General features: G+C 43.0%; 1 protein-coding gene and 2 pseudogenes across 2 annotated transcripts in view; all 3 read left to right on the plus strand.

Annotated features, from left to right (window-relative positions):
* Positions 1–449: 449 nt before the first annotated feature.
* LOC129391451 (ferritin light chain-like) lies at positions 450–915 on the plus strand (annotated as a pseudogene).
* A 1530-nt stretch (positions 916–2445) lies between these two features.
* On the plus strand, positions 2446–2911 carry LOC102974086 (ferritin light chain-like; annotated as a pseudogene).
* A 9826-nt stretch (positions 2912–12737) lies between these two features.
* MAP3K20 (mitogen-activated protein kinase kinase kinase 20) overlaps positions 12738–15363 on the plus strand; it is a 147066-nt gene continuing 144440 nt past the window's right edge. The window contains exon 1 of one of the 2 annotated variants that reach the window (XM_055088586.1): positions 12738–12972. The gene's annotated coding sequence lies outside the window, so the exon portion shown is untranslated. The other variant, XM_055088582.1, reaches the window with a different exon arrangement.

The raw sequence follows: 15363 nt of genomic DNA on the forward strand, positions 1-15363 counted from the left end.
TTTGGACAAGCCACATGGCCTGCAGGATCTTAGTACCCCAAGCAGGGATCAAACCTGGGGCCCCGGCAGTGTGAGCACGAAGTCCTAACCACTGGACCGCCAGGGAATTCCCTGTTCTCTTTTTTTGAAATCTTAAAGAAATGTAATCCTGACTTGTTCAGTGTTTTTTGTTCTGACAAGATATAAAACTGTGCTGAAAACCCTCCTTCTCTGGAGTAGTTTCTCAGAGTAAACTGGCAAGTGGGATTCCGGGCTAGACATCAGTTAGGCTCAAATAAAACATTTCTATTCTTATTACTGATTGTTTATGGATTATTTTCATTGACACCTCTGACCACTCTACAACCTTTTCCCAGTCGCAGCCTTCAGAACCAACCACTGAGATATCCTCGGCCACCGGGACCAGCCAACACCATTTTTTGAGCTTAGCGTCTTATTACCAATCAACCATGAGCTCCCAGATTCGTCAGAATTATTCCACCGAGGTGGAGGTCACCGTCCACGGCCTCGTCAACCTGCATCTGCAGGCCTTCAACACCTACCTCTCTCTGGGCTCCTATTTCCACCGAGACGACGTGGCTCTGGAGAGCGTGGGCCACTTTTTCCACGAATTGGCCGAGGAGAAGCGCGAGGGTGCCCAGCCGTCTCTTGAAAATGCAAAGCCAGCGGGGCAGCTGTGCCCTCTTCCTGGACGTGCAGAAGCCGCCCCAAGATGAGTGGAGTAAAACCCAGGACTCTGTGGAAGCCGCCCGCCAGACCCCCCGCTCTGTGACTTCCCGGAGAGCCGCGACCTGGCTGAGCAGGTGAAACTCCCTGAGAAGATGAGGACCACGTGACTCACCTCTGCAAGCTGGTTGGTCCCCAGGCTGGGCTGGGCGAGTTCTCTTCCAAACACTCACCCTCAAGCATGGCTAGGGCCTTCTGGAGCCCAGCTGTCTGCAGCCACTAGGCAGCTTTGTAACCACCCTGGAACCCTCTCCCAAGCCCTGGGCCAAATGGGAACAGTAAAGCTTTTTGCAGCCAAAAAAAAAAAAGGCTGAAAATATTTTAGATATAACTTCAACTAAATTGTAATATTAAAATGAATTTTGGTTGCACTGTGCGGCTTGTAGGATCTTAGTTCCCCAACCAGGGATAGAACCCCAGCCCTCTGCAGTGAAAGCACCGAGTCCTAACCACTAGACCTCCAGGGAATTCCCAACAAGTTTCTTTTAACACTGAAGAACTAAGAGTTCGATTTCTGTAATAATCAAAACACCTTAAAATGTATCTTCACATGCTCACCAGACCCCAAAGGACTCTCCAGACCTGGCGCACAGCACAGCCTGCTGTGGAATGCTTTGCAGCTTTGTTTTCCCAGCTAGACTCATTAGCAGCGCCAGGTGGTAATAACTAGCCAACTGATTCCTACTAGTAAAAAAAATCTGCCTAAGGTCACCATGGACTCTTTCCCCCACTCTCTGCTTCATCTCTGGCCTGATACGCTTTTGAAAAATAATTATTCATGGCAGGAAGTTGTCATACAACAGAGAACGATTGTGTGTCCTGGGATTATAGAGGCCCTCAGATCAAATACTTTTTATTGTGATAAGAATACATTGAAAAACATGGTTTTCACCTGCATAGAATAGTAAAATCCATTTATGTTTCTTTTTCTTTCCTGTTTATTTCATCATTAAAGACCCAATAAAGGAAAGTATTTACCACTTGGGGAGAATGTTAGCACTGATGTTTAGCATTCAGCACAATCACATAGATTCCATAAACAGAAATAGCTCCAGCGTCCAACTGGAATAACAGAGGAGATATTTTAAAACCATCTTTTTTCACACATTATAAATTGTTACTCATGAGGTAGAAATATTCAATATGAAGTAATAATTGAAAGCAGTAAGTACTTAGTTAACCATTCTCTACGAGGATTTTTCAGTTACCTAAATTTTGTTTCTGCTTCATTTTTTTTTAATTTAAAAAAGGAAGATAAGGGGAAATAAATCAGAAGATATATTTAAAGCAACTTTCTGCTACCTTCCAAAGATTTGGTCAGCCAAACTCCTAGACCTGCAAGCACTATCCAACATAGTAGCCGTTAGCCACATGAGGCTGTCAAGTACTTGAGATATGACTAGTTCAAACTGAGACTTGCTAAAGTCTGAAATACATACTAGATTTTTGGAAACTGAACGTGGATGAAAAAGAGTATCTCAGTAATAATTTTTTATATTGATTAAAGTCTGAGGCAGTGGGCTTGGTGGTCCGTGGATCTGTCTCTTGCTTCAACAGTATTTGCACAGAACAGGCCCAGGGACGCCCTATGCTCCAGCCTCCGACCACCCTCCAACCTTTTCCCAGTCGCAGCCTTCAGAACCAACCACTGAGATATCCTCGGCCACCGGGACCAGCCAACACCATTTTTTGAGCTTAGCGCCTTATTACCAATCAACCATGAGCTCCCAGATTCGTCAGAATTATTCCACCGAGGTGGAGGTCACCGTCCACGGCCTCGTCAACCTGCATCTGCAGGCCTTCAACACCTACCTCTCTCTGGGCTCCTATTTCCACCGAGACGACGTGGCTCTGGAGAGCGTGGGCCACTTTTTCCACGAATTGGCCGAGGAGAAGTGCGAGGGTGCCCAGCCGTCTCTTGAAAATGCAAAGCCAGCGGGGCAGCTGTGCCCTCTTCCTGGACGTGCAGAAGCCGCCCCAAGATGAGTGGAGTAAAACCCAGGACTCTGTGGAAGCCGCCCGCCAGACCCCCCGCTCTGTGACTTCCCGGAGAGCCGCGACCTGGCTGAGCAGGTGAAACTCCCTGAGAAGATGAGGACCACGTGACTCACCTCTGCAAGCTGGTTGGTCCCCAGGCTGGGCTGGGCGAGTTCTCTTCCAAACACTCACCCTCAAGCATGGCTAGGGCCTTCTGGAGCCCAGCTGTTACCAACCTGGGTTCTTGGACTCTTTAATCAATAGAAATTGATAAGAGGCCAGAGGGGGAATTAGGCAAGGCTTTACTGGGACTCGTGCTGCAGCAAGAGGGAGCAAAAGCAAGTAACAGGTGCCCTCACTCGTTCCTGGGAATGGTGAGGGTGTGTTGCACTGGTCCCTTAAATGGGGTGAGGGTAGGGGGTAGATCGGTGGGTGGGGCTGGAGGAGCGGCCTGCTGTGAGCAGGGATCATGCCTAGGACCCTGCTTTTGCTCCCCACACCTCAGAAGTGTCAGTTGGGTTTTGGCCTTTTTGTATCTCTTTGTTCATAATTTGCCCCAACTGGGCATGCAGGCAGTTATTTTTAGTCCCTATAGTTTCTTTGTATTCTGTTGCTGGAGGAGACATTTGTCCAGGTGCAAGCACTCCAGTAAAGGGTCCCAGGTCCCAGCCTGTCCCACAGCAGCCTCTGAGGAGCCCTGTGGTGTCAAGGCTTCTGCCTGAAGCCCGTCCCTGCAGCCACTAGGCAGCTTTGTAACCACCCTGGAGCCCTCTCCCAAGCCTTGGGCCAAATGGGAACAGTAAAGCTTTTTGTAGCAAAAAAATAATCATCATCATCAACTCATAAAATCGCCAAAGTTTTGCTCTGGTTAGAAAATTAAATTAATAGCTCAATTAATGTTTTCAGCCAAAATTCAACTCTTTCAGACTTCAAAAGCAAGAAAAAAGAATAAAAAAGTTTTCCATAGGAAAACAGATTTTACTTGTTTTTTTGATGTCTTTTTAAACTCAGAGGTCTACTGTGAAACTATTTATGAACATGGAATATAAAACCGCATGTTGTTTAGTTATCTAAAATGCAGATATTTTTCTCTTCAAATCTTAAATTTAGTACTGAATTGCACTGAGAGCCAGTTATGAAAGGATAGTATGTCTTTTGCCAGAAAAGTGGACATTTACTGAAAGTTCAACATGGAAAATCTCTGGAAAAACAGCTTTTATTTCTCAATGAAAACAATATTTGTATTTGTTTTTACTATGTTTTAATAAAAATAATACCATTTATTTGCTTTGATGTCACTTATAAAACACATTTGCATGAATCATCTCATTTGAACTTGACAACACTCCGAGATGAACAGGCGAGTTATGAGAGGACAGCTTATTACCGAACCAAACGGGTCCCCTCACCTGCGCATAGTAAAGCCAATCTACTGACACCGGGTTGTGGTGAAGGAAAATGCAGCGTTTATTGCAGGGCACCAAGCAAGGAGTTCAGGATGGCTGGTGTCCAAAAAGCCAAACTCCCCTTTGGATTTCAGGAAAGCATTTGCCAGCTACAAATTGGCACTTGCCATCTACCTCTACAAGGATTAAATCATGAGCCGCTGCAGGTACTGACTTTCAACACTCCTTGAAAGGAATTCAGGGTAGTATGTTTCTTTTTCTTTCCTGTTTATTTCATCATTAAAGACCCAATAAAGGAAAGTATTTACCACTTGGGGAGAATGTTAGCACTGATATTTAGCATTCAGCACAATCACATAGATTCCATGAACAGAAATAGCTCCAGCGTCCAACTGGAATAAGAGTAGATATTTTAAAACCATCTTTTTTCACACATTATAAATTGTTACTCATGAGGTAGAAATATTCAATATGAAGTAATAATTGAAAGCAGTAAGTACTTAGTTAACCATTCTCTACGAGGATTTTTCAGTTACCTAAATTTTGTTTCTGCTTCATAATGAGGCACTCTGTGCTCTGGGAAAAACTGGCAGAACAGGTCTTCAGATAATTAGATATTTTCAGGAGAAGATTTTGTGAGCCCAATTCTTGCATCTCCTCATATCTAGGAAAATGCTAAAATCCTTCATGGTGACGTCTGCTCCTTATGACTAGCGGCAACCTTCTGCAAAAATGTGTGCTTGACTGTATGTATCCCCCCTTCACCAAAATCACATATATACTGACCTTCCCCCTGCTTCTTTGGAGCAGTTTCTCAGAGCCTTCTGAAATGCTGTCTCCTGGGCTATAGTCCTCAATTTGCCCCCAATAAAACTTAACTCACAGCTCTCATGCTGTGCATTTTGTTTTCAGTCGACACATTTTAGAGGCAAGGTGAGGGAGGGGAGTCACAGGGTGTGTAACCAACTCGTCCACAATACTCTGATTGGTTGATGGTGAGGTAACAGGCTGTGTCACAGGGGTTATTATCAATCCTCAGGTGCCAGCAGGTCTGGGGGCTACATGCTCACGATTATCAAGTAGTTAATTTCTTCCATTTGGTGGTGGTTTTAGGATCTGTAAAACAACTCAGGAAACGTGCATCACATATTTTTATCTAGGCACTTTAGAGAGGAGCTAAAGCAGAGACTATGGGGAAGGGTCTGTCCCGGGAAGGTCCCATAGAGTCCTGCTCGGTTACAAATTCACAGATGGGGAAACTGAGATCTAGAGGTTAAATTTCTCAATGTGGAAAAGAAAAAATTACCATGGGATTGTACTCAGTTGACTTTATAAGGGGAAAAAAGAGAGAGATTGAGAGTGAGGGAAGAGAAAATATTTCCTGGAAATATTATGTATTGAATTGTATAGAAACATGAAGATTAACCTCCTGAAAAATTATTTAAAATTTCAATATGTGGGACTTCCCTGGTGGCGCAGTGGTTAAGAATCTGCCTGCCAATGCAGGGGAAATGGGTTCAATCCCTGGTTCAGGAAGATCTCACATGCCACAGAGCAACTAAGCCCAGGGGCCACAACTACTGAAGACTGCATGCCTAGAGCCCGAGCTCCGCAACAAGAGCAGCCACCGCAATGAGAAGCCCGCGCACCGCAAGGAAGAGTAGACCCCGCTCGCAGCAACTAGAGAAAGCCCGCGTGCAGCAACAAACACCCAACGCAGCCAAAAATAAATTGAGAAAAAAATTTTCAATACGTGAACATTAAGTGACATGTGGGAAGCCTCATCTCATTGAAAATGAAAACTGCCACTATTGAGGGCCCTAATAAGTAGGATGATGTGTGACACAAAGTGAAGCAAAGGCTTAATGAATCTCATTCTCTGATTTGAAGGTGGCATGTCTAAGTCTTTTATAAAAACCAGTCACCCCAGAGTCTCTAGGAATCAGGGAGTCAGTGAGCTGATTTATTATAAAAGAAAATATATACACACACTTCTAATGTATCTATATTTCTCTCTAGATATAGATATTATATATTATTTATATAAAATATCTATTTAATATATATAAATGTAATATACATTACATTTACTTGCTTTAAAAATCTAGAATCTATTTCTTTTTAGAACACTATACCATACATAGGAGAATCAAATATTATGGTTATAAAATAATTTTTAATGTTAGACTATTCCTTTTATCAGTGGAAGAATATTCACTGAGAAAAAAAGACTTAATTTCCTTTTATAAATAGTGGTGGATTAGAACTACACAATAGTTCTAACTCTGCTACTGCTGTGTATTTAAAGCCAAGATGATGACTATATTGAAAAAGAAGGAAGAGAAAATCAATAGATTATTGCTTCAATGGAGCTCACAACAGTGCTCATTAGAGAACACAAATGGATTGCATAATAGTAAAATAACTATAAACTGGGTATGGATTTAAGCCTATGTTAAGACCATTCTTAACTGCATTGTATCTTTAGAAAACATGCACTGAAATTACAACAGCAAATTAAATCTATTCGACCGCAAAATTTAATACATAAGAAAATAGCATTTATTAATGATCTGGAAGAGGGAGTAAATAGCATGTTAATGAAATTTGCAGATGATAGTAAATTGGAAGGTGTTACAAACCACGAGGACAGGGGCTTAATACAAATGGACATTAAAAAGTTAGAGAAAAGCCAATGGTGGCAAAAAAAACCCAAAAAACAAAAAACAAGTAAAACTTATAAAAATATTTGCTAGAAAAATTTCAACTTGAAAAAGAATAATATAAAAGAATTGTAGATGGAAAAGAGACTTTGAAATTTGATCAGGATTTTCTGATTATAATAAACTGGTTAATCCACTCTTGAGAGGTCCTGAGCCAGCTACTGGAAAGTAGTCATTCCTTCACTCCTTCCTCTATCCCCTTTCTAGGAAGACCAGAAAAACTATATCACCTGGTTGTAGACTTTTTGGAGGCAAGCAAAATGAAGAAAACAGAGACCAGGCATATCAGTTTTTTAAGAATTGCATTTTGAAGAGAAAAAAATGGCTAGTGAACACACGTGATTATGTATTGGCATCATCTAATGGTGTTTATAGTAAAGAGGGGCCATGAAAAATCTACAGGTACCTGAAAATTTTATATAGAAGGTGGTTGCTGTCACTTGATTACTTATGAGCAGTTATTAAATGAAACGAATACTTACCTTATGAAATATAATTCTGGCTTTTCCAGATACCAGCAAATAGAAGAGTTCTCCTTCCTAATCACATGTGCCTAAATCCAAGAAATTGGTGATATTCTGAATGTCATGTAGGGTGATACTATTGGTCTTCCTAGAATGTCTGGAAGTTTGGGTCTGAGAATTTGGTTTATCCAAAAAACAGCATCATGTGTCTCCTGGAAGCTCTGGAGACCCTAAGAAACCAAGTAATGTATCTATAATGTTTTACCAGCTCATCTGGGTCTAAGATACAGTTATCTGGGGATGAAAGCTTATCTGTATTGCATCTAAGACAGAAACCTCAGTTTCAGAAACTGGACTATTATCATAACATTTTATGTTTCCCTTAGATTTCAGTAATGTTCTCTTTGAATAGAATCTGCCACTGCCACACCTGTGATGGGGGAAGAGCACAGTATTCTTGGTGGCCAGATGTGATGATAAGCGTGAGAACCGATATAGGAAAATTCCAAGGAGGAGGTGAAAGGTGCTGGGGGAGAAGGGCAGCATGTAGCCCACAAAGATGGGAGGTAATGTTGGGGAGGAAAATTTGGGTGAGCTAATGGAGGGTTTTGAATATGCCCTAAGGATCTGGGACTTTAGTAGGCAGTGAGGTGTCAATAAAGGTGTGTGTGTAAAAGTTTTAAGTTTTGATATGATTCTTCTATGTAATATGTTAGCTATTCCTTCCAGATACATGTTATTCCCTAATTAGATAGGCATGCCACCTAGGTCTTCATCCAAGTTGTAGAAATGTTGAACAGGGCAGGCTAGAGAGAGCCCAACAACATCCCTTCTTAAGATAACCCTGCACCCTTAGTGACATCAACACTTTGGGGGTATAGCTTCTAGGCTGTTTTCAGCCTAACAGCAATTTATGTTGTACTGTCATCAGTTAAAATCCCCTTCTGACTTACAAAGCCAACATGAGAAACCTTGTCACATTTCACCGACAGAAGTCCTCACTGTCCTCTATGATCCCAGTAGAGAAAATTAGATTTATCTGGTGCATCTTGATTTCAATGAGTCCATGCTGGTTCCTAGTGTTCACATTCAAAGTGCTTACCAGCCTTTCATTTAATAGTGCCATTTAATAATAACTCTAGAATCTTGCCAAAAAATAACATCAACCGTCATTTCTCTGGGGTGTCTGCAAGGCCAAAACTCTTCTCATAAGAATATTAAGATGTTATTTTCACCGTCCTCTCTTATGAGTGTACAGTGGAATCTTCCACAGGGTAAATGTAATATGATACTGGAATAGATTAAATGCAGAAGCAGATATGAGAATCAGCTGTCTTCTATTAGGCCCGATATTAAAGAGATCTGCAAAAATATAAAACAATAACACTCTGCTCACTAACTTTTTTTACTTTGGACAACAGTTATTTTTCATTAAAATATGTTATTTACGTTAATATATGTGGCTTTGTTGTTATTTTTAAATGAATTAAAAGATTTCAGTTTTAATTTCCTGTATGATGAATATTGACAGGTATAACTCACATAAACAAAAGCTATTTGATGTTCTCAAGGACTTATTTATTTTAAAATTTTATTTATTTTGAAATATCGTTGACATGCAACGTTATGTTAGTTTCAGGTAGTATAGTGATTTGGCATGTGCATACATTATGAAAGGATTACCACAATAAGTCTAGTAACCATCTGTCCCCATACAAAATTATTACAATACTATTGACCATATACCTTATGCTGTATATTAATATGCCACCCCCATGGCTTATTTATTTTATCTCAAGGATTTTTTAGAGTGTAAAGGAACCCTGAGACCAGAAAGTTGGAGAACTGCTTAGTGGAAATGAACAAGCCCTAAAGTTTATGTCTTGCTCCCTGAGGGAAGACAAGTTGCCTAAGATTTCCAAGATTTCTTCCTGCTCTACAGCGTAGTATGATGATTTAAACTGCCTTGTCGGGTTACTTTGAAGATTGGATGGAGCGAGCTTGTGTAAAACTCTTAGCTCGGTGAATGGCACATGAGTTCTCAGAAAATATTAGCCAACACTGTTATTTGTACTGCCATCACTACTACTATTACTACCACTATGAGGATTATTATTCCCTCCTGGCAATGTCTTTACTTAGCTACTAGGGGATTTAGTCTTTGAACTTGTTAAATGCTCTTGGGCCTTTGTACTTGCTGTTCCCTTTGCCTGGAATAGCTTTCCTACCTTTCTGTCCAGCAAATTCTCATTATTCATCTCATTTGGACTTAGAGCTTCTTTGTCTTGGAAGCTTCTTTGTCTTTTATGGCTTTCCAAAAAGGTGTCCTGCTGTAGGTCCTCATATATGCCCACTTAGCACACTTCTTGTATCTTTAATGGCTTTTCTATTGCATTCTGAAAACACTGTGACAGTGGAGAAAACGTCTGGGTCACTGCTATAATTGCAAAGCTCAGCACAGTGCCTGCCGTTCAGTAAATGCTTGTTGAATAAACTTTGCAAAAGTCCCCATTTTCTCTTCTCACCCTATTGCTCCTTTCATATCCTGGAACACCTAAGCAAATCTGGTACCCGAAATACTCTTGTGAATTCTTCGGTCCTCAAATTAGATGTGAAATCTAAGCTTGAAAAGTGACCTGGGCTTCATTTGTCAGTTTAAGGTAATGGCTACTTATCTTAAAAGATGTTTGATTGTATGCCTTCGTTTCCCAGGGATCCAGAGTTGTGCAGAAGGTAAAGTATCAACTTTTGTATAAAAGCTGGTTGATTCTTATTTATGATCCAGACACAGATCACTCACAATCTAAGATAGAGAACTGAGATGGCTAGAAAAAATGCTTCTGGGTACCAGCATCACAGCTCTTATTGCTATAAAGAGAGGGAAGAATACTTTGCTTCCTTTTAAGTTGCCTTTCCTTCCATCCTTAATGGAATTTATGCCTGCACTTCTCTGATCCACTGATAGCAGTTCCAGAATTTCTATTTTAGAGGAGCTTAGGGACAACAATCTGATTGAATAAGGGGCTAGAAGACTTTTTCTTTAAGCTATATTTGCATAGCAAATACACTGTTTTTACTGACATTGCATGTTTACTTTGGAGGGTATTCTTGGATATAAGAGGGTGCTAAGGACTCCTAAGTCACCTTACTGCTGAAAGCACATCTATTTTTAGTATGGAGACACGTGAAGTAAAGGAATAGGAAAGCTTGATAAGAGAGGTTTGACTAGGTCTCTTTTGTTACTGCTATTTACATTTGTAAACCTATACTCTGCCTGGTGAGAATTAACCAATACGCTTTCAAAAAGATTTGAAAGTCTGACAAAGCAGAGTCGACCATGGGAATAAGCACCAGAGTATATTTATTAAGTCTGGGGCCTAAAGAGATCAGTAAAGTCAAAAGGAAACAGGCAGGTTGACCAGAGAAAAATAAGACTTGAAGAAATCAGTTTATCACACAATTATGATGTATTTATTTCAGATACAATAAAATATAAGACATGACCTCAAGGAGCTTGCAACCTAATTGGGACGACAAGAGAGTGCCTACGAGGTTATCATTTAAACATATTTGTGAGACTACTTTTTAGCATTCACTGTTCCTGCTGGTTATTATGTTCTTAGCCTAATTTATGTGAAGAAAAATAAAATGAAGAAAGGAATGGATGGAAAGGAAGGGGATCGTGGCTAAACGTATTACGACATAGGCTCCAAATTTAAAGCAGTATTATTCGTAGTTTTAAAGCTGGAACCTTCAGCTAACATTTAATTGGGCCTTATTATTTTGCAGAGGAGGAAACCGAGGCCTGTCTAGCAAAATACCCCAGCTGATAAGTGGCAGGCCTAAAACCAGAAGCCAGGTTCTCTGTTCCCATTCTAGTGTCCTTTCCATCACAATCTAGTGCCTTTGAAGTTGAGGTAAAATAACTGGAGTCACCCTATACCTAGGTCTGTGCTAAAGAGCCTTGGTTTTCCCTTTAATGGTTAGATGGCTTTTGGAATTCTTTGATTACCTACATCAGGAATTTTTTTTTTTTTTGGATGACAGTTTTCATCAATCCTAATTTCTCAGTTCCCCAAATAGAATCTATCAATGCTAAAGTTCCTAGTCCTTATCAAAGGGACAATTCAAATAATTAATCTGAATCACAGACTAGAAAGTGGGTTTTTTTAACCTCTATTCACTCATCTCTCCACTTCCATATCTTTAACCATATGAATGATTTCCAAATTATATATTTCCCTCCTGACCTCTTTTCTGAATCATTTTCATATTTCACCTGCTGCATCTGTACCTGTTTTTCCTCCCAAGACCTCAAACGCAACAGGAAGCCAGCTCCTACTCCACTGGTATCTCTGTTTCTGTCAATGACACCATCATTCTTCTAGTCACCCAGGTCTGAAATCGTGGCATCATCTCTCTTTCTTCTTTCCACATCTAGTGGATCACCAATTCCTGTGGCCTCTTCCTGAAACATGTCTCCGAAGTTCATTTCTTCTTTCCTAATTCTACTTTGTACACGCCAACTCAAATCCTCACACTCGCATAACCAGGTGGTGACAATATGCTGCGTCCCAGTTTCGCCCTAGCAACCCAATCTACAACCACCCTGGACTGCTCTCTCTCGAAATCACCATTAAAAAACAAAACCACAGACACCTACTTCACCCCTTTGATTCTAACTTTCCACAGTTCCCCAGTGTCCATAGATGATAAGATTCGAAATCAGTGAGCCCTGGATCATGCCTTCCATACTTTTTATTTTATTTTTTTATTTTTGTTTTTTTCTAACATCTTTATTGGAGTAAAACTGCTTTACAATGGTGTTAGTTTCTGCTTTACAACAAAGTGAATCAGTTATACATATACATATGTCCCCATATCTCTTCCCCCTTGCGTCTCCCTCCCACCCCTCTAGGTGGTCACAAAGCACCAAGCTGATCTCCCTGTACTATGTGGCTGCTTCCCACTAGCTAGATATTTTACGTTTGGTAGTGTATATATGTCCATGCCACTCTCTCACTTCGTCCCAGCTTACCCTTCCCCTCCCATACTTTTAGAACCTCGTCTCCTGTTTCCTCCACAGAACTGTCCTCCCCACTGACCATAACTTCTCTCCCCAGTACTGACTGCCACCTTTTGCTCACACCTGGAGCGGATTCTAGTCTCATCTGAACTCGGCTTTGCTAAAGTCATCAACCAGGGCAGCAGACCATGACCCCTCCTCAAAATTCCGTAGGTATCTACTGATGATCCCACTGAGGCAGGCTTCAGCCCTACCTCCCCCGAAACATCTGTACACGTCGGTCGGTCCCCTTCCCAAGCAGATAATTAATATCTGTCCGTCACGAAGGAGCCTCCCGTGTCTTTGTATCCCAGCGCCTTTTTCATAGTAAATGTTTGTTGATGAGTTGAGGGAATACGTGCTGTTAACTTGTTAAAAAGATGGGAAGGCACAAAGGGAGGCAGAGGCACACCCCCTCTCCCCGCGCCCCCGCGGTATGGGGTGCGGCGGCCTGGGAGCGTCCCAGGGCGCGGGGCGCATGGTGCCCTCGGGGTGCAGCCTGGGAGCCCAAGCGCCCGCCCCCGCCTCGCTGTCTGGCGCTTCTGCGCTGCGGCCGGGTCGGCGGGCGTGTGGGGCGCAGACAGGGAGGCCCGGCCGTTCCGCGCTCGGAGGTAGGTGGTGCTGTTGCCGTGACTGTCTTCCTCATTGGCGCGGGCGGAGAGGCGGAATGTTCAACTCCTGACTCGGGCGGAAAGCGTGGGAGCCGCGCCGGCCGCAGTCCTCTCGAACCCCGACCTCCGCCCCTGCCCTCGCCGCGCGCAGGGTCTCGGCGCCCCCGGCTGCTGCTCGCGCCCGGCCCGGGAGCCAGGTAAGGGGCCAGGCCGGAGGCTGCGGGGGTGAGGGTGCGGAGCAGGCCCGCCGCGATCGCGAATCGTCCTGGCTTCGCGGGCCCAGGCCCTGCAGGGGTCAGGGCCTCCACGGAGCACCCCTGCCCGACCCGGAGCTGGCGTCCCCGGTTCCCGCGCCCTTGCGCGGCCGGGAGCGGCTCGGGAAGTTCGCACGGGTCCCAGGCAGAAGTTGGCTCCGGGAAGAGCGGGGCGCAGCCGGAGAGACTCCGGTGGTCTCGGCCCCGGCGGGCGGCGCCTCCCGGCCGCCGCTCCCCTGCCCGGACATGGAGCGCCGGCCTCGCCGGGGGTGACCCAGGCGTCTCTCGGGAGGCGAGGCGCGAATCTCTCAAATCAGCGCAGGGTGCAGGCCGCTTCCCGGCAGAGGTGCTTGCGTGCGAGGAGAGGCCACTAACTTCTGCTTTCCTGCCGGCCGGCCCGGGAGCTCGCCTCCCGCCCAGAGCGGCGGCGCCCTTCACAGCCCCGGGCAGCGTGGAGCTCGTGCCTTCCGCGGGCGTCGGGGTGGCCGCTTTGCCGACCCGGTGACGTCCCCGGGTTCCTGGGCTCGGGGTCCTGCACCAGGCCGGAGGTGAAGGCTGAGGCGGCCGCCACGCCTCGCTTGCTCTTTACAGCTTGCAGACAAACTTTAATCCAAAACTGGCCGGAGGACATTGAATTTCCTACAAAATGGGGCAATCGTTAGATTGTTGAAAATGTATGTTTCTGATGCGCCTCTGGGTCTTGGATAAGCAGTGTTTATGGGGAAACTTAATTACTATTTTTGTTAGTTTCTTTAATAATGAAAGCAACACCATTTAGTGTCCTATTCCAGTGATATTACAATAAACAGCTTCTTATGTATATGATAGTGTATTAGAATGGGCTTACAGAATTAATTCTATGATTTTTGAGCTACGGTGGTTGTTAAAGTAGATTCATATTTTAACCTTAAAGCTGTTTTAGGAGAGCCTTCTTGCTTTCCTGACCTCCGTTGAAGTGAATAGCTAGGATTCAGTGGAACCAAACCTACAGACACATTTAGACAAAAAATAAACAAGCAATCCAAGACAGTTACTGTCTTCTTTGTAGTAGGCCCATCTCCACAATGAAATTTCATGTCGTTTTTTTATTTTCAAACAACATGGGATGGCTGCATTTTAATTATAGTTTTAGTCATTTGTGGAGCCTTTGTTTTACGTTCCTGCTACAATAGTGAGAGATTTGGGAGATTGTAAATGAATGCGAATTTAGTTTGTTTGGAAAGAGAGAATTAAGATAAAGAAACATGGTCTTTTAGAGCAATGTGTACTGTTTATTTTAATCTTTCAGAATTTAATTTTTATTATAACTTTTTTGAGATTATTATGGGAATATTTTTAAACTGGAAAATATTGTTTATATGAAAAGTTTTAGTGGTAATAATTCCAGCGTAAATGACCATAATGGCAAGGACATTTTTTTCATGTCTAGGAAAGCAAATAGATGATTGATCTCTTTTTCTTATTCTTTTAGGGAACACATAAGGACAAATTAAAGAGAGAGAGAGAAATATCCAAATATTAAGCACTGAGGATTTGGATCTAAAAATGGATGGTCAAAGATCTTGGGAACTCAGGGACCTTCTTGCCAAATAAGGAAACTTGGCAGGCTAAGCTGTGTATTTTAAGTTAGCACAAGAGTGAGTGTTATTGGCAGTATATTGGCTGAGTGCCTATCTGGAATGAGCAGTGAAACTGATAGGGCCACAAAATTATGAACAGGAGTTAACAGGGACATGGAGTGAATAATCTAGTCATCAGAGAAAACACTGGAGAAATTACAGTGATGTTTCATGAAAAGGGGTCAGACATGGAGTGAAACTATTAGTGTGGAGTGAAAGAGAAAAGTGGACAGTTGATTTTAGAAATTGATGGATTCAGAGAAAAGAAAGAAGAGAATCAATGATTTTTTTTTTTTAACCAGAAAAGGATGTTTGTGGTGATATAGGCCTTCTTGGAATAAGATAGCCTTATATCTGTATCCAGAGATGCTGGAAATAAAAATCAATATGGGGGCTTCCCTGGTGGCGCAGTGGCTGAGAGCCCGCCTGCCAGTGCAGGGGACACGGGTTCGTGCCCCGGTCCGGGAAGATCCCACATGCCGCGGAGCGGCTGGGCCCGTGAGCCATGGCCGCTGAGC

The sequence above is a fragment of the Physeter macrocephalus genome, chromosome 2 (genome assembly GCF_002837175.3).
Source record: "Physeter macrocephalus isolate SW-GA chromosome 2, ASM283717v5, whole genome shotgun sequence".
NCBI classification, from domain to species: domain Eukaryota; kingdom Metazoa; phylum Chordata; class Mammalia; order Artiodactyla; family Physeteridae; genus Physeter; species Physeter macrocephalus.